The sequence below is a fragment of the Triticum aestivum genome, chromosome 3B (assembly GCF_018294505.1).
Source record: "Triticum aestivum cultivar Chinese Spring chromosome 3B, IWGSC CS RefSeq v2.1, whole genome shotgun sequence".
Taxonomy (NCBI): domain Eukaryota; kingdom Viridiplantae; phylum Streptophyta; class Magnoliopsida; order Poales; family Poaceae; genus Triticum; species Triticum aestivum.
The window spans coordinates 635,856,078-635,875,329 of NC_057801.1; positions in this window are offsets into that span (position 1 = coordinate 635,856,078).

Sequence of the window (19,252 nt, forward strand, 5' to 3'; positions counted from 1 at the left end):
GGGTCCTTTGTGTGTGTGACATGCCCACACCAGGGAACGAGTCCTTGTTATTTTCTGTATAAACAAGGTTTCCCGGCAACAGGCCTTGCCGCTCCCCTGCTTTGTTCGACTGCACTCATGTTTTTGGCGGAGGCAGTGATGAAACAAAGTTTGGCCCTACGCCCGTTTATTTGCTGCCGCAGCTGCAACCAGATTCTGCCCCAAGAAACAATTTCTTTGGTATAGGAAAAGAGGAGCACGGTAGCCTAGAAGCAAGGCGAGGCTTCATACGCCCCTAGTTTCATACGGGAACGCAGGACAGGGGATGAAAACTTATCTGGATTTGCGGTCCACCCCCGACAGCGTTGGCTTGCCGGGGTCGGACCCTCGTGTCTCCAGCCCCCCGGCAGCCTTAGCTTGCCGGGGTCAGGATGCCAGCTTGTCCTCTTCTTCTCCATATGGCTGAGCGGATATGCTTAGGTATCCTGCGAAACAAAAAATGACGGAGAGGAACAAAGAGACACAAACTCGACCCCTAAGCGAGGGTTTAGTCGCCGCTAAGCACTATCAACCCTAATCGAGGAGGAGACTCAACCTAGCATGCATGCTATAACTTAGGGCGCGAGCGCTTCATTTATTTATGCTCAGGGTCTGCGCCTGGCTTTGTACAAAGGGTTACATGCCTTGCCGGCAAGGATTTACAAAGGGTGGCCTGCCGGGGGGGCCTGGCAGGCGCGCCTTATGGGTAAAACTTACAAAGATGCTCGATGGTCTAGGAGTTGCTCACTGGAATGACATCTTCGCTCTCCAGGCGGACTGCGCCAGGCCTGGTGACTCGTGTTACTCGATAAGGGCCTTCCCACTTTAGCGTCAACTTGTTGGAATTCCTGGCCGACTGAACGTGCCAAAGAACAAGGTCGCCTTCCTCAAAGCTTCGGGCATGAACCTTGTGGCTATGGTAGCGGCACAAGGCTTGCTGGTAGCGTGCTGCTCTCACAGCCGCCCGAAGACGATCTTCCTCAAGGAGAGTCACGTCATCTTGCCGCAATTGCTCTTGCTCAAGCTCATCATAAGCGAGCACTCGAGGTGACCCGTGTATGAGTTCCGTGGGGAGATCTGCCTCTGCCCCGTAGACCAGGGCAAAGGGTGTCTGGCCAGTGGCTCGATTTGGCGTCGTCCTGATCGACCAAAGAACCGCCGACAACTCCTCAATCCAGTGCCTTCCACTCTTGCGTAGCCTATCAAAAGTCTTCATTCTTAAGCTTCGCAAAACTTCAGCATTGGCTCTCTCTTCTTGGCCGTTGCTTCGTGGGTGTGCCACGGAAGCAAAACATACCTTGCTGCCGAGATCCTCAATATACTGCATGAAGGCGTGGCTTGTGAACTGGGTGCCATTATCCGTGATGACCCTGTTGGGTACACCAAAATGGCAGACTAGCCCCTTGAAGAACTTGATGGTTGACTGCGATGTCACCTTCCTCACTGCTTCTACCTCAGGCTACCTTGTGAACTTGTCGATTGCAACGTACAAGTACTCAATGCCCCCGACGGCACAGGGGAAGGGGCCCAATATGTCGAGCCCCCAGACTGAGAAGGGCCAGGAGAGAGGGATGGTTTGAAGGGCTTGGGCTGGTTGATGAAGCTTCTTCGAATGAAACTGGCACCCTTCACACTTGGTTACTAGTGTTGTCGCATCCTGGAGGACAGTGGGCCAAAAGAAACCCTGTCGGAAAGCCTTGCCGGCAAGGGCCCTCGACCCTATGTGGAAGCCACATATGCCCCCATATATCTCTGCCAACAACTCCAGTCCTTCCTCCCGAGGTATGCATTTTAGCTTGACGCCGTTTGGCCTTTTTCTGTACAGAACATCGTCAATGAACTGATATAGGGCAGACCGACGGGCCACTTTCTTCGCTTCTTCCTGCTCCTCAGGAAGTTCCCCTGTCTGGAGGAATCGGACGGTATGTTGCGCCCATGCCGGAGCCTGGGGCTCGACGGCGAGGACCAAAGGCATCTCCTCCGCCATGGGGGCTGCCATCTCCACGGACAGGGCTTGACGCCCTGCCGGAATCGGTGGCCCCATGGCAGGCTCAGTGTCCCCGGCAGCATCCTTGCTGGCAGCTCCTGGGAGCTCGGCGGGAAAGTACTTGCTGGAGCCTGATTTCCTTCGCTTATTCTTCCCCGTCGATGATTCTACGGATGGTTGAGTCAGCCGAAGCACAAAGGTACCTAGTTCCACAGGTAGTTTGAGGGCGGCACGCTTCAACAGGTAGTCGGCGATCTCGTTCTCCACTCGGGGAACGTGTTCTGCCTGTATAGCATCAAAAACGCCCTCCTGCTTCCTCACATCATCCACGTAGGCCTCCATCAACGGGCTCTGATAATCCTTATTGACTTGTCTAACGACGAGCTGTGAATCACCTCTGACAATGAGCTTTCTGACTCCAAGGTCTGCCGCGATCCTAAGACCGACAAGCAATCCCTCGTACTCGGCGGTGTTGTTTGTCGACATCTCCCTGGGAAAATGCATCTGTATGACATACTTGAGGTGCTCACTGGTGGGCGCGACAAGCAGCACACCAGCACCGGTGCCTTGCAGCGAGAAGGCCCCATCAAAGTACATGACCCCGCTGCGGCTTGATTCCTTGCCAGGGAGAGTAGTCTCCTGGACCTCTTCGTCGGGCGTTGTCGGTGTCAAAACCGGAGGATCTCGGGTAGGGGGTCCCGAACTGTGCGTCTAGGTGGATGGTAAAAGGAGACAAGGGGCACGATGTTTTTACCCAGGTTCGGGCCCTCTCGATGGAGGTAAAACCCAACTCCTGCTTGATTAATATTGATGATATGGGTAGTACAAGAGTAGATCTACCACGAGATCATAGAGGCTAAACCCTAGAAGCTAGCCTATGGTATGATTTTTGTTTGTCCTACGAACTAAAACTCTCTGGTTTATATAGACACCGGAGAGGGCTAGGGTTACACAGAGTCGGTTACAATGGGAGGAGATCTACATATTGTATCGCCAAGCTTGCCTTCCACGCCAAGGAAAGTCCCATCCGGACACGGGACGAAGTCTTCAATCCTGTATCTTCATAGTCCGGGAGTCCGACCAAAGTTCATAGTCCGGCCATCCGGACACCCCCTAATCCAGGACTCCCTCAGTAGCCCCTGAACTAGGCTTCAATGACGACGAGTCCGGCACGCAAATTGTCTTCGGCATTGCAAGGCGGGTTACCCCTCCGAATACTTCATAGAAGATGTTGAACACAAGGATAGTGTCCGGCTCTGCAAAAAATTTCCACATACCACCATAGAGAGAATAATATTCGCGCAAATCTAATCTGCTCACGTATTCCGTAGCATGACATCATGTCACAGCTAAGCCTTTATTCGAATCGTTTTACTGTCCCACCTCAGCGCGTTTAGCGAGGCGGTTTCCTTGGCACGTCTTGTCAAAGCAGAGATCGTGTCCCTTTATTCCGGGATTCTCATAAATACGGGCGTGGGCAACCCAATCGTGCCTTGGGTATGACTTCTTAATTGAAAGTGAGTCCCAGACGGTCACGGGGAGGGCTCTTGGTATTCAACCCCTTTATAAAGAGACCAAGGCTCAACTCCTTTCTTTCAATCCCATCAAATCCGCCTCTCGCCTTGAGTTCCAACACCCAAAGCTCCAGATTCAGGCGCTTCGGACCTTCGATGATGTCCGGCTCTGACCTCCAAGGCCGGTGGATGCCTTCCTCCGTTACAGAAGAAGACGTGCGAAAGCTGAGAGATGCCAGGTATCTAACCGGCGAAATCTCACATAGGCTGCCTGCTCCAGGGAAGGCTATCCCCACTCCCCAGCCCGGTGAGAGCGTGGTGTTCACATCTCACTTCCTTCGGGGGCTAGGCTTCCCGATTGATCCCTTCGTGAGGGGGATCATGTTTTATTACGGGCTGGAATTTCACGACTTAGCTCCGGAGTCCATCCTCCAAATCTCATCGTTCATTGTCGTGTGTGAGGCCTTCCTCCATATTACTCCTCAGTTTGGAATGTGGCTTAAGACCTTTAAGGTAGAACCGAAGATAATCGAGGGACAACATGCTGAGTGCGGAGGTGCTATCATAAGCAAGACTGCCAACGCTCCATGGCCCGAGGGCTCTTTTCAAGAGGAGTTCGGCTTATGGCAATGAGAGTGGTTTTACATCACAGCTCCCAAGGGCACAACATGGGTGGCGCCACCTGCTTTTCGCTCAGGTCCCCCACCACGGCTAGCGTCATGGGTCAATAAAGGGCTTAACTGGGGGCCGTCCAAGGACGTGCCCTTGCTGCAGGGCCGCATTCGAGATCTCCTAGAAAGAGATATCAATTTGGCCGTAGTGGCGTAGGTTATGCTGATTCGCCGCATGCTGCCCTGCAAACGTCACCCCCTCCGCCTATGGGAATTCAATCCGGAAGGACTGCGAGTCCTCCAACATTTTATGGGCACGACGCCCATGGAGATGTATAAATTGTTCTTCGGATCACAAGCAATGTGTCCGGACTCGTCCGAGGACGCAGGTCTGAGCTGCAATCGCCCAGACACTCAAGTAAGTACCCCTGTACCCGGACATGCTACCCGTATGTTTATCATAAAATTGCCCTTTAAAAGAGCTATCCTTTGAACAGGAGTGGATAGCGAAAGCAAAGCTTATCAGGTGTCCGGCCCCCCTCCCTGAGACCACGCCGGATCCCGTGTTGACCAGGATGCTGGAGATTGCGCCTTTGGAAGAAGGCGAAGAGGGGAACCAAGAAGCTACCGCCTCCGCGGAGGAGGCTGTCAGGAAAGGAGGAATCGAGAATTCCCCTAACCAGGGAAAGAAAAGGACCGCCTCTGAAGACCCGGAGGCGATGGCCTCAAAGCGGGGGAAGAAATCTTCATCAGAGGGTCTAGCGCCGGAAGGTGCTCCGGCTGCATTGCGCCCCCAAGGGGATCATCTCTTCACCGAGCCGTAAGTAAAGAGAGGGGTTTTAAAATGAGTGACATCCTTGTTTTATTTCTGAGGAAGATAACCAAAATTTTACCTTGCAGTCTGGAGATGATGGAGAGCGGAACGCCTCCCCCAGTTGTACCGTCTTGCGAGGCGGGCGAACCCGAGGTGTCATCTCGGAGGGTTTCTCTGAATTCGGCCTTCGAAAAAGGTCTTCGGACGAGTCCGGCACCGTCCGATGCATGGTCGAAGGAGCTGAAGGATCTGCTCGGGTGAGTGTCTATCTCAGAAAAATACCGTGTGTTGATGAACATGGTCATTAGAAGGATTTCATCCGCAGAAAGCGGATTGTACGAGGCCACCAGGAGTTTACTGACATGTTTTGAGGTACGCGAAATGATGTACCTTTTGACAGATCCGCATATATAAAATGTGCCCTGTATAGATAGTAGCCCCTAAGACTCTGTGTGTTGTTAAAAATGACAGCGCGCAGAGGATCATATTCCCAGGTATAATATGTCGCCTTTCCTATGTAGGTGGCGAGGTGTTCGGTGGCTAGCCGGACTGATGAATTTGCCGAGCTAAAGCGGCAACTTGACGTGGCAGATGCCGACATCGCGCTTGTCAATGAGCGGCTGGACGAGGCACAAGGTATGTAATGTCTCCGAAGACATATGGTAAGAGGAGCTTGATGCTCGTACCTTATAATATGTGTGCTTAATGTAGATGTTGCCGCTGCCATGGAGAACCTTCGGGCGGAACTTGCCTGAGCCAAGGAGAAATCTAGGAAAAGCGATGCGGCTGCCTTAAAGGCGGCTGAAGAGCTAAAAGCCGAACAGGCTGCTCACTGCCAAAGCAAGAAGGAAATGGCTGAGATGGCTGTAAAATTGAAGAATGCTGCCGACCGTTGTGAGCTTCTTGAAAAAGAAGATAGGGTGGCATAGAAGGACCTAGAAAAGGTCACTGCCGAGGCCAAGGACACTCGCTCTGCCATGAGAGCTATGAAGGAGGAGCTACGTCAGGCTGGAGATATCATGGCTGGAAAGCCCTATATGCTGCGAATGAAGTTCGGGAATCCTAAGTATGCTCCGTTGGACCGGAAGTGGAGTGCGGCGAACACTTATCTGGATTTGGCGGCGAGTGCCGCGGACGCGACCGAACACTTCCAGGGTCTAAATGACCACGAATTGGAAGAACTATTTTGGTCGCAGTTCCACAACCCAGAGCGCCCACTTTCGGTATCCGATCGTTTGGCCGCATGGGCGAAGCTGAACAGGTTATCCGGACTTGCCATGAAGCATGTCGTGAGTCATCTATGGCCGATAGGGCCCGAGCCGAAGAGTTATTTTAGCTTGGTGCAGCAGTTCCTTGGTGCGGTGCCGCATATTGATGCAATGAAGAGGTCAGCATGCATAGAGGGTGCACAGATGGCTCTTGCCCGTGTCAAGACATACTGGGCGGAGATGAAGGCCAATGCTGTTGCATCCCAGGATTCGGACGAAAGCCGAGTACCTGCCGAGCACTATTTTGAGGAAGTTCCGCAGGGCGCTCGTTTAATAGAGACGCAATGCTCGAAGGATGTTATGTTTGAATAACATGTACTGTTTGTAAAACAATGTTTTGATGGAATATAAAAGCTTTTTAAACTTGTGCTTTCAAGAACTAGAATACCTCCTGTGCGGCCGTCAATGTATATGTGTATATAACCTGAAAGATGGCAGTCGTTGGCTTCATCCCCCACGCATATAATGCGGGGGTGTTCGCAGAAAGCGCATTTTCACACTTGATCCAACGTCTTGGTCCTATAAAGGAGGTGATAGCGCAGCGAACTAGGCAACTGGACTATAATGCTTTATCACTTTCACTTAGACATAGGAGTTTGACAGCGGGGCTACTGAATAGCCCCTAGGGTCATCGCGCTCACCTGAATTCGGGGCGCGTGTGTGCCTGACCGGGAAACGGCCCTTCATTAATGCGGAGGAATCCTAAAGATTCCGGCAAGTCATCGAGTGGTTGACCACTCTCTCGCTATATCATGACAGACAATTTTCGGCTTTCTCTACTAAGGTGCTCGCCTGGCCGAACCGGGCCACAATCGTAGTAGTTCTCCTGGTGCCGCCTTAGCCGATAGAGCGGAATGTAAGGCAGCAAAACACAGGAGCCGGGCAAACCCAACATTTGACCAAAGACATGATTCGGAGCTGATGCATATAAGGCCAAACTCGCGATGCCGAACACTCCCTAAGGTATTCGGTCTTTATGAAAACGGGCTGAACAAAAGCCCTTGGTAAGAAGCCCCTGGTGTCCAGGTACGCGCAAAATTCTGGTGTGGCCACATGCCAAGACGCCAGCCTCCTCCTCGGTTATAGCAAAAAACCGGGGGATGTTATCAACAAGAGACAGTAAAAAAGGTTTACGCAGGGTCTTAATCTGAAAAGAATCCTTGAAAAGGGTCCCTACTGCACGTCTACGCCTGTGTCTCCGTTGTGCCGTATCCTAGACGGGTGTAGCACGGTGTTCGTCTGTAAAAGAGAGGAACTTAGTTGAAAACAATCGTGCGAGAAATCTATGTTAAAATAAACAAAGTATAATACAGAAAATGGGTAGAATTGAGCTTTATTGTCTCTTGGTGTAAACGCGTGGAGCACCTTGTACAGGGGTAGGTGGCTAGTAAGTCTTTGTATGTTTACGCCGGACTCGTCGAGCCATGTCCGGGGTCTTGAACGACCTGCTTAGGTGCTCTAACTAGTAAAGCTGGTTTAGTGTGCGGCTGTCAAGGCAGCCGCACCATCGTCCGCGCTCGAGGAACACTCGATATTTCCCTTTAACGAGATGATGCCTCGTGGACCGGGCATTTTGAGTGTCAGGGAAGCATAATGCGGTATTGCATTAAAGCGGGCGAAAGCTTCACGTCCCAGTAGTGCTTGATAGTTGCTTATGAATGGGGCGATGTGGAAGGTTAGCTTTTCGCTTCGGAAGTTCTCGGGGGAGCCGAACATAACTTCTAACAAGAGGGAATCCATACAATGGGTATCTGGGCCTGGCGTGACCCCTTGAAAGGAAGTGTTGCCATGGCGAATTATTGCTGGGTTTATCCCCATTTTGCGGATTGTGTCCTGATATAGCAGGTTTAGATCACTGCCCCGTCCATTAGGACTTGTGTAAAGTGGAGTCCGTCAATTATCGTATCTAAGACCAAGGCAGTCCAGCCTGCGTTCCGGATACCTCTAGAGTAATCCTGATGATCGAAGGTGATTGGTTGTAACAACCACTGGCGGGTCTCCTCTGGGACAGGCCGTATGGCACGTATCTCCATAGGCGCCACTCTGTTTTTCCCTTTTGTCACATGAAGTGAATTTACTGTTTTGACTTCTTGCGGGAACTTCTTTTGTTCTTCGGTGCTCTGCTTGTGGGGTTCGTCGTCATCCTCGCTTGGTATGTCGAGCCCCTTGTGTTCAATGTTGAGTTTGCCGGATTGCTTGAAGACCCAACAATCTCTGTGTGTGTGGTTTGCACGCCTCCCGGGAGTACTATGGATTTGGCATATTTTGTCCAAGATTTTGTTGAGGTTAGATAGCTCGTCCCTATTATCTTTGGGAGGCGGCTTTTTCTGATTCTGCCGAGAGCTTTTGAATCCGGCGTTGACTGCCGTGCTCTTCGGGCTGTTATCCTTGATCCGGCTCTGCTCCTTGCTACGACGCGGTTTCCCGTTTCCATCTCTGACTTCGGATGTACTTGGGTCGCTGGTGCTGCTTCTTGCCAACCAGCTATCCTCTCCTGCGCAAAAGTGGCTCATGAGGCTTGTCAATGCGGCCATTGTTCTTGGCTTTTCTTGGCCGATGTGTCTGGCGAGCCATTCGTCACGAACGCTATGTTTGAAAGCTGCTAGGGCTTCGGCGTCCGGACAGTCGACTATCTGATTCTTTTTAGTAAGAAATCTGTTCCAGAGTTTCCGGGCTGACTCTCCGGGTTGTTGAGTTATATGACTTAGATCGTCTGCATCCGGAGGTCAGACATAGGTCCCTTGAAAATTTGCCCGAAAAGCATCCTCGAGCTCTTCCCAACTTCCAATGGTGTTTTCGGGAAGGCATTTAAGCCAATGCCGGGCTGGCCCTTTGAGCTTGAGGGGTAAGTATTTTATGGCGTGGAGGTCATCTCCTCTCGCCATGTGTATGTGGAGGATATAATCCTCAATCCAGACTCCAGGATCTGTTGTTCCGTCATATGCCTCTATGTTTATGGGCTTGAATCCCGCTGGAAATTCATGGTCCAGCACCTCGTCGGTGAAACATAGGGGATGTGCGGCGCCCCTGCATTTGGGTGTGCCTCGATGTTCGGATATTTGTTGCGTTGCATTGCTTACTAGAGCTTGCTTTCTTGGCCCGTAGATAGATCTAGTTGGGTCGTCTTTTTGATGCGAATCCATGTGCGGATCCCGTGTCGGATTGAGTGTGGCGCCCTTTGCCGCTTGATGTCGGTCATGGGGTCGTCTATCCGACCTGGTGGCTTCCTTGTTTTTTTGACTGTGGGGGATCTAAGGCCTCCTCATCAAATTCCGGTAGTAATTTTCAATTCGGATAGCTCTTTGTGTGGTGACTGTCACCATACTTGTGTGCGGTGTTGAGTACTTTGCCCCATCTGATTCTGAGTGCATCTTTCTCTGTTTTGAGCTTCCGCTTCTGCTTTTTTAGGCTACGCGCAGTGGCGACAAGCCTTTGTGGAGGTTCTTCTTCTCTAGCAACATGTCCGGCGAGACGTCGTTTGGACTATTATCTTCGCCGGGGACGGGTTGTTCGGTTTGTTTATCCAACTTGCCCTGTTCGGATGGTTGCTCGACGGCACGTTCGTCGTCCACCGGTTCGTCTTGCTCTATGGCTGGGTCTCTGTCGAGGTGGGGTTTGGCGCGGCGCTTACGCCACCGCTTCGCTTGCTTTTCGATACTTTTGATCCTCGTCGTTGTTTCTTTTAGGTGTGTCCACCATGTATACATCATGTGATGAGGTGGTTGTCAAGTGCCCTATAGCCGCTGGTTCTTGTTTGTCTTCTTCATCGGCGTCCATACCGTCGATGTCTTCGGAGTCGAAGTCGAGCATGTCGGTTAAATCGTCGACAGTGGCTACGAGGTGGGTGGTGGGTGGGCTTCGAATTTCTTCGTCGTTCGCATCCCAACCTTGCTGACCATAGTCCGGCCAGGGCTCTCCTAATAAAGAGAGAGACTTTAGTGAATTCAGGATGTCGCCAAAGGGTGAGTGTTGAGAGATGTCTGCGGCGGTGAACTCCATGATCGGAGCCCAATTGGGTTCGATCGGGAGGGGTGCGGAAGATTCGGAGTCCGGAAAGGAGTCCGGCACCTTGGAGTCACGAGCTCCGCGAAGGACAAGATTGGTGTTTGGCTTGATCGCCGTAGAGATTGCAGCCCCCGAGGCAGCGTCCAGCCACCCGTCCTCGACCGGCACAGTCGGCTCCGAGCTAAGGGTCAGAGCGGACACCTGAGCGGCGCTCTGGGCACTGTCCGGCGGCCAAGCTAGATCATGCCCATCGTGACAGTGCGGCGCGCTCAGCTGTGGCCCAAATTCGTCGAAGATCAAGTCTCCACGGATGTCAGCCGTGTAGTTTAAACTTCCAAATCTGACCTGACGGCCAGGGGCGTAGCTTTCGATCTGCTCCAGATGGCCAAGTGAATTGGCCCGCAATGCAAAGCCGCCGAATACGAAGATCTGTCCGGGGAGAAAAGTCTCACCCTGGACTGCGTCGTGGTTGATGATCGAAGAAGCCATTGGGCCTAAAGGTGACGACACAGAGGAACTCTCAATGAAAGCACCAATGTCGGTGTCAAAACCGGCGGATCTCGGGTAGGGGGTCCCGAACTGTGTGTCTAGGCGGATGGTAACAAGAGACAAGGGACACGATGTTTTTACCCAGGTTCGGGCCCTCTCGATGGAGGTAAAACCCTACTCCTGCTTGATTAATATTGATGATATGGGTAGTACAAGAGTAGATCTACCACAAGATCAGAGAGGCTAAACCCTAGAAGCTAGCCTATGGTATGATTGTTGTTCGTCCTACGGACTAAAACTCTCCGGTTTATATAGACATCGGAGAGGGCTAGGGTTACACAGAGTCGGTTACAATGGGAGGAGATCTATATATCGTATCGCCAAGCTTGCCTTCCACGCCAAGGAAAGTCCCATCCGGACACGGGACGAAGTCTTCAATCTTGTATCTTCATAGTCGGGGAGTCCGACCAAAGGTCATAGTCCGGCCATCCGGACACCCCCTAATCCAAGACTCCCTCAGGCGTCGAGGTCCACTCTGCTATGAACTCCGCCAAGACTCTGCTCTGAATCGTCCAGGTACTCTCAAACTTCACACCGAAACTTGACACCTCCAAGGCACACTCCACAATCCTTCCCGTCGCATCTAGGTTATGCAATATCCGTTGCAACCGGAGGCGGGTGACAACTGTGATCTCGTGTGCTTGGAAGTAATGACACAGCTTCCTCGAGGCCATAAGGAGGCCGAAGAGCAATTTCTGCACACCAGAATACCTTGACCTAGCTCCTTGCAAGAGGGAACTGACAAAGTAGACTGGGTGCTGCATCATCTTATTCTTCTGTGCCACTTCACCTAGTCGCATGGGTCCTATCTCGCTGGCATCAGACTCCGTTGAGGGCCTCACCTTGCCGGGATCAAGCCCTGCCGAGAGGAGCCTTAGCTCGACATCCACCAGGTCCGCTGTCACTTCTGTCTCGTCATCAACCTCCCTCTGCACCACTAGTGCGGCGCTAACCACCTGATTCGTCGCCGCTAGATACAACATCAACGGCTCCTGTGGCCTAGGCGTGACCAGTATGGGCGTAGAGGAGAGGTATCTCTTCAAATCTTGGAGCACTGCTTCGGCTTCTGGGGTCCACTCCATTGGGCATGCCTTCTTCAAGATTTTGAAGAAGGGAAGGGCACGCTCAGAGGACCTGGATATAAATCTGCTCATGGCGGCAATGCAGCCAGTGAGCCGATGGACATCCTTGATCCGCTTAGGTGCCTCAATCTGCTCGATGGCCTTGATCTTGTCAGGATTTGCCTCTATCCCGTGCTATGACACGAAGAACCCGAGAAGCTTGGCGGAAGGCACACCAAAAACACACTTCTCAGGGTTCAACTTGAGATTGATCTTGCACAGATTTGTGAATGTTTCCTTCAAATCCTGCACCAATGTTGCCTTGTCCTTGGTTTTGACCACTATATCATCCATATAGGCCTCCATATTTCTATGGAGCTAGGGCTCAAAACCATTTTGGACCTCCCTTGCGAAGGTCGAGCCAGCACTCTTCAACCCGAAAGGCATCCGCGAAAAGCAGTACGTACCACATGGGGTGATGAATGCCATCTTCTCTTCATCTTCTTTTGACATGAAGATCTGATGATATCCGAAGTAGGCATCGAGGAAGGACAACGGGTCACACCCGACCATGGAGTCAACAATCTGGTTAATGCGCGGCAACGGGAAAGGGTCTTTTGGACATGCCTTATTGCTATCTGTGTAATCAATACACAACCTCCACTTCCCATTTGCCTTGCGCACCACTACCGAATTGGCCAACCACGTCGGGTGGAGTACCCCCCTCGCCAAGCCTGCTGCTTCTAGCTTTCTAATCTCTTCCATGATGAATTCTTGCCTTTCCAGAGCTTGCTTCCTGACCTTCTGCTTAACTGGCCACACATGAGGACAGATAGCAAGATGATGCTAGACAGCAAGATGGTGCTCAATCACTTCCCTGGGAATGTCGGGGGCTTGCCATGCAAACACATCGACATTCGCCCACAGGAAAGCAACGAGCTCGTCTTCCTATTTGCTATCAAGGGAGGAGCTTATGGTGAAAGCCCGTCCCGTGCCATCCTCTTTGACGGGCACTTTCTTGGTCTCCGGTGGTGCAGCTCTAGACCTCTTGCTCTTGACGGTGGAGCTCTCTGGCACGTCCTTCGCGGGAGCACAACACTACAAAGAGGTGCGCTTGCCGGGGTGGTTGCGAGAGGTCTTACCGGTTATCTTGCCCCCCGGAGCTCCATCGGTAGGAGCGAGTGCCTTGACGGCAGCCGCTGCAACTGCTTGCCGATAGAGTTGATCAGCACATATCAGTGCGTCTTTCTTGTCGGAGGGGACGATTATGATGGTCATCGGCCCGGGCATCTTTAGCGTGTTATAGGCATAGTGTGACGCCGCCATGGCTAGTGCCGGGCGGCCGAGGATCCTGTTGTAGGGCAAGGGGATCTCGGCTACATCGAAGACAATCCTCTCCGTCCGGTAATTCAACACACTTCCGAATGTCACGGGCAGCATGACTATTCCCTTTGGCTAACTCCTTCCCGGGTTGACCTCTTGAAACGTGCCCGTTTCCTCGAGGTCACCATTAGGAATCTATAGCCTCTAGACCACGACTGGCGAGATTAGGTTTAGGCCGGCCCCGTCATCGACCAACGTCTTCGTCACCTTGAGGTTGCATATTGTTGGTGAAACCAACAACGACAAGCACCCGACCACTATTGTGCAATCAGGGTGGTCCTTGGCGTCCAAAATTATAGGCATGCCAAACTACTTCAGTGGCTTCCGGGCGTCAACCAAAGGCTCTGCCGCTGCAATCTCCCGCGCCCACTGCTTGAGTTGGTAGTGAGAGGTATGCAGTGAAGCACCACTGTCGACGCACATGGCCTCTGTAGCTTTTTAGAACTGATGGTCACTGGACTCGTCGTCCTCGGCCCCTGGCGGGCCTATCTTGCTGGTTATCCTTGCCGGGGTAGCCTCCTTGGTCGCCACGCTTCTTGCCGGGCCCTCCGGCACCATCTTGCCCCTTCTCCTTGTCCTGCTGCTCGTACTCAGCTTTTTGCCTTTCAGAAAGCAGCTCGACTTGCCGGCAGTTCTGGAGGTCGTGGCCTTTGGTGTGGTGGATCTTACAGTACTGCTTGTCGGAGCCCCCTGGCTTGTCGGTAGCCGCTAAGGCCCGGCAAGCAGCACACCCGGCAATCTCCTTGCCGGGATCGCTTGCCTTGGCCTTCTTGGCTGCGCCGGTGTCGTCGGACCCCTCGACGGCAAGCACTGTCTTGCCCTTGCGCTTCCTATTGCAACGTCGCCCCTTCTTCGTCGGGGCGGCGGTGTCCTCTATGGAGTCGGTTTCTGCGCCGGCGTCCTCGCCGGGGTACTTCGGCCCTTCCTCAGCCCCAGCACACCTGTCGGCCTGAATGTAGAGTTCGGCCACGTTCCTGACCTTGTTCATCGCCAGCTCTTCACGCATCTTGCGGTTGCGCACATTCTGGTGAAATGCACTGACCACGACGACAGGATGAACGTCTGGGATGTTGTATTGCACCCGGCTGAACCTCTGGATGTACTTGCGCAGGCTTTCTCCTTCCTTCTAGGGAATGATATGCAAATCACTCGCCTGGCCATGAGCTTGATGGCCTGCAGTAAAGGCACCAACAAACTCATGGCACATGTCTGACCAAGAATAAATGGAATCCGCCGACAAGTGCATCAACCATGACATGACGTTGGGCTTAAGTGCCAACGGGAAATAATTTGCAAGCACCTTGTCGTCGCGCGCCCCAGTAGCCTGCATCGCGATGGTGTAGATGCTGAGGAATTCCGACAGGTGGGTCTTGTCGTTGTACTTCTCGCCCACGTCAGGCTTAAACGTGCGGTGGGAGGGCCACTGGAACTGCCGCAGCTCACGGGGTAAAGGCCGGACAACCAACCTCATAAGGTAGGCCACCATAGCCTCCCAGAGCCGGGTGGTCCACAGCGGGTCCTGCCCGCCTATCTGATTGGTGGCACGCATCGCGCCGACGCTCGATAGTGGTTCAAGCATCTTCATGAGCCCGTTCCTGAAGAACTTGGCATTGATCGCAGCGGGTCCATGGGTCGGACGACGCTATCGACATGTCGTCTCGAGCGTCATCACGATGGACCGACGCTCGAGGTGGCTGGTGTGGGGGAGGAGAGTGCACCGTGGCAGCATCTCCCCCAGCCCCTGCCCTGCTAGGATGTGGTAGCTCTACGGAGCGCCGGTCCACGGGTGCCGCTGGCAGCGGCTCGTCCCTATTGGTGATGCCGACGAGGCTCCGAACGGTGGCTCTCCACTCGTCAAGCTTATCTGCAGCAGGAGGGAAATCAAGGAGTAGTTGTGCTCGCACCAATGCTTCGGTTAGCGTGGGTGGTGGCGAAACCTGCATGGATCGTAACGCGCTCGGACCTTTGACCACGTTAGAGGGAGCTCTATCATGATCCTGCGGCTGTGTGCCATTCCCGCCAGCATTCTGGCTTGCATGCTGGCCCTCTTCGTCCCATGAATGGTGCTTGGGTCTCTTCCCATGGCGGCGCCCGGGGTCCTCGATGCGGGGACGTTGCCCACCACGCGCAACTTGAGAGGAGCGTGCGGTGGGCGCCGGCGTGGGCGTCTGGGAGGTCACCGTGCCACCAACTGGTTGTACGATGACGGTTGTGGAAGGCCACGCGTCGCCTGCGGTGGGCTCGATTCCATCTCTGGATCCGGCGACGCGTGGCCTGTCGCTCTGTTCACGAGCAGCGCTGCTTGCCAGGGCCTGGATGCCAGAGCGACGCGGGTGTTCGCGGGCTGTGCCCCGTGTCCTCTTTGTGACGGGCCCGCTCCCCGTCCACACTGGAGCAGATGGCCCGGCTCTCCGGACAAGCCGATCGCCGTCGTCTTCTTCTTCTTGGGATCCATGGCGACGAGGGACTACTGGAACAACTCCAGAACCAGATTCTCTCAACAAGCAGCCCCCCTACCTGGCGCGCCAAAGGTGTCAGTGCAAACGACACCTATGGGACCAAAAACGAGATCCCTACTATGGTAGTGGGGCGCGGGGTTGAGAGGAGAGCAGGATCGGAGGCCAATTCAGTGGATACAAGGCATTTAGCCAGGTTCGGGCCGCGGCTTGCGTAATACCCTACTCCTGCCTAAGATCTCTGTTGAGTGTTCTTGTTCTGGAGCTAGCTACAATGGACGTAACTTGTCCAAAGATCCGAATCCTCCTCCTGGACGATGTGGGCCTCCTTTTATAAGCAAGGGGATCGCCACAGTGGCAACAGGAGGTGGCATCAAGGTACTGTGTTTAAGTCTATTAAAAGCCGTATGGGACAAGGCACATTAAATGCGAACCCACGTCCCGTCCGCTGCCTCTCTTCCCTGCTTCGACACGCGCTTGATGTTGGGGAACGTAGCAGAAATTCAAAAAATTTCCTACGTATCACCAAGATCTATCTATGGAGAGACCAGCAACGAGTAGAAAGAGAGTGCATCTACATACCCTTGTAGATCGCTAAGCGGAAGCGTTCAAGTGAACGGGGTTGATGGAGTCGTACTCGTCGTAATTCAGATCACCGATGATCCTAGTGCCGAACGGACGGCACCTCCGCGTTCAACACACGTACAGCTCGACGATGTCTCCCACGCCTTGATCCAGCAAGGAGAGAGGGAGAGGTTGAGGAAGACTCCATCCAGCAGCAGCACAACGGCGTGGTGGTGATGGAGGAGCGTGGCAATCCTGCAGGGCTTCGCCAAGCACCTACGGGAGAGGAGGAGGTGTCACGGGAGGGAGGGAGGCGCCAAGGGCTCAGGTATGGATGCCCTCCCTCCCCTCCACTATATATAGGGGCAGGGGAGAGGGGGGAGGCGCAGCCTTGCCCCTTCCTCCAAGGAAGGGGTGCGGCTAAGAGGGGGGAGGAGTCCATCCTCCCCAAGGCACCTCGGAGGTGCCTTCCCCCTTTAGGACTCTCCCCTTTTTCCTATATCTTGGCGCATGGGCCTCTAGGGGCTGGTGCCCTTGGCCCATGTAGGCCAAGGCGCACCCCCTACAGCCCATGTGGCCCCCCGGGGCAGGTGGCCCCACCCGGTGGGCCCCCGGGACCCTTCCGGTGGTCCCGGTACAATACCGATGACCCCGAAACTTGTCCCGATGGCCGAAACAGGACTTCCTATATATAAATCTTTACCTCCGGACCATTCCGGAACTCCTCGTGACGTCCGGGATCTCATCCGGGACTCCGAACAACATTCGGTAACCACATACAAACTTCCTTTATAACCCTAGCGTCATCGAACCTTAAGTGTGTAGACCCTACGGGTTCGGGAGACATGTAGTCATGACCGAGATGTTCTCCGGTCAATAACCAACAGCGGGATCTGGATACCCATGTTGGCTCCCACATGTTCCACGATGATCTCATCGGATGAACCACGATGTCAAGGACTCAATCAATCCCGTATACAATTCCCTTTGTCTAGCGGTATGGTACTTGCCCGAGATTCGATCGTCGGTATACCGATACCTTGTTCAATCTCGTTACCGGCAAGTCTCTTTACTCGTTCCGTAACACATCATCCCGTGATCAACCCCTTGGTCACATTGTGCACATTATGATGATGTCCTACCGAGTGGGCCCAGAGATACCTCTCCGTTTACACGGAGTGACAAAATCCCAATCTCGATTCGTGCCAACCCAACAGACACTTTCAGAGATACCCGTAGTGTACCTTTATAGCCACCCAGTTACGTTGTGACGTTTGGCACACCCAAAGCACTCCTACGGTATCCGGGAGTTGCACAATCTCATGGTCTAAGGAAATGATACTTGACATTAGAAAAGCTTTAGCATACGAACTACATGATCTTGTGCTAGGCTTAGGATTGGGTCTTGTCCATCACATCATTCTCCTAATGATGTGATCCCGTTATCAACGACATCCAATGTCCATGGTCAGGAAACCGTAACCATCTATTGATTAACGAGCTAGTCAACTAGAGGCTTACTAGGGACATGGTGTTGTCTATGTATCCACACATGTATCTGAGTTTCCTATCAATACAATTCTAGCATGGATAATAAACGATTATCATGAACAAGGAAATATAATAATAATCAATTTATTATTGCCTCTAGGGCATATTTCCAACAGTCTCCCACTTGCACTAGAGTCAATAATCTAGTTCACATCGATATGTGATTAACACTCAAGGTCACATCCCCATGTGACTAACACCCAAAGAGTTTACTAGAGTCAATAATCTAGTTCACATTTACCATGTGATTAACACTCGATGAGTTCTGGGTTTGATCATGTTATGCTTGTGAGAGAGGTTATAGTCAACGGGTCTGAACCTTTCAGATCCGTGTGTGCTTTACAAATCTCTATGTCATCTCCTAGATGCAGCTACCACGTTCTATTTGGAGCTATTCCAAATAACTGTTCTACTTGGAGCTATTCTAAATTGTTGCTCCATTATACGTATCCGGTATCTCTACTCAGAGCTATCCGGATAGGTGTTAAGCTTGCATCGACGTAACCCTTTACGACGAACTCTTTTACCACCTCCATAATTGAGAAAATTCCTTAGTCCACTAGTTACTAAGGATAACTTTGACCGCTGTCCTGTGATCCATTCTTGGATCACTCTTGTACCCCTTGACTGACTCATGGTAAAGCACACTTCAGGTGCGGTACACAGCATAGCATACTGTAGAGCCTATGTCTTAAGCATAGGGGACGACCTTCGTTCCTTTCTCTCTATTCTGCCATGGTCGAGCTTTAAGTCTTAACTTCATACCTTACAACTCAGGCAAGAACTCCTTCTTTGACTGATCCATCTTGAACACCTTCAAGATCACGTCAAGGCATGTGCTCATTTGAAAGTACTATTAAGCGTTTTGATCTATCCTTATAGATCTTGATGCTCAATGTTCAAGTAGCTTAATCCAGGTTTTCCATTGAAAACACTTTCCAAATAACCCTATATGCTTTCCAGAAATTCTACGTCATTTCTGATCATTAATATGTCAACAACATATACTCATCAGAAATTCTATAGTGCTCCCACTCACTTCTTTGGAAATACAAGTTTCTCATAAACTTTGTATACACCCAAAATCTTTGATCATCATCAAAGCATACATTCCAACTCCGAGATGCTCACTCCAGTCCTCAGAAGGATTGCTGGAGCTTTGCATACTTATTAGCATATTTCAGGATAGACAAAACCTTCCGGTTGTATCACATACAACCTTTCCTCAAGAATCGTCGAGGAAACAATGTTTTGACATCCTATCTGCAAGATTTCATAAATAATGCAGTAATTGCTAATATAATTCCAACAGACTCTTAGCATCGCTACGAGTGAGAAAGTCTCATCGTAGTCAACTCCTTGAACTTGTCGAAAAACATCTTAACGACAAGTCGAGCTTTCTCAATGGTGACACTTACCATCATTGTCTGTCTTCCTTTCAAAATCCATATGTACCTAACAGCCTTACGAC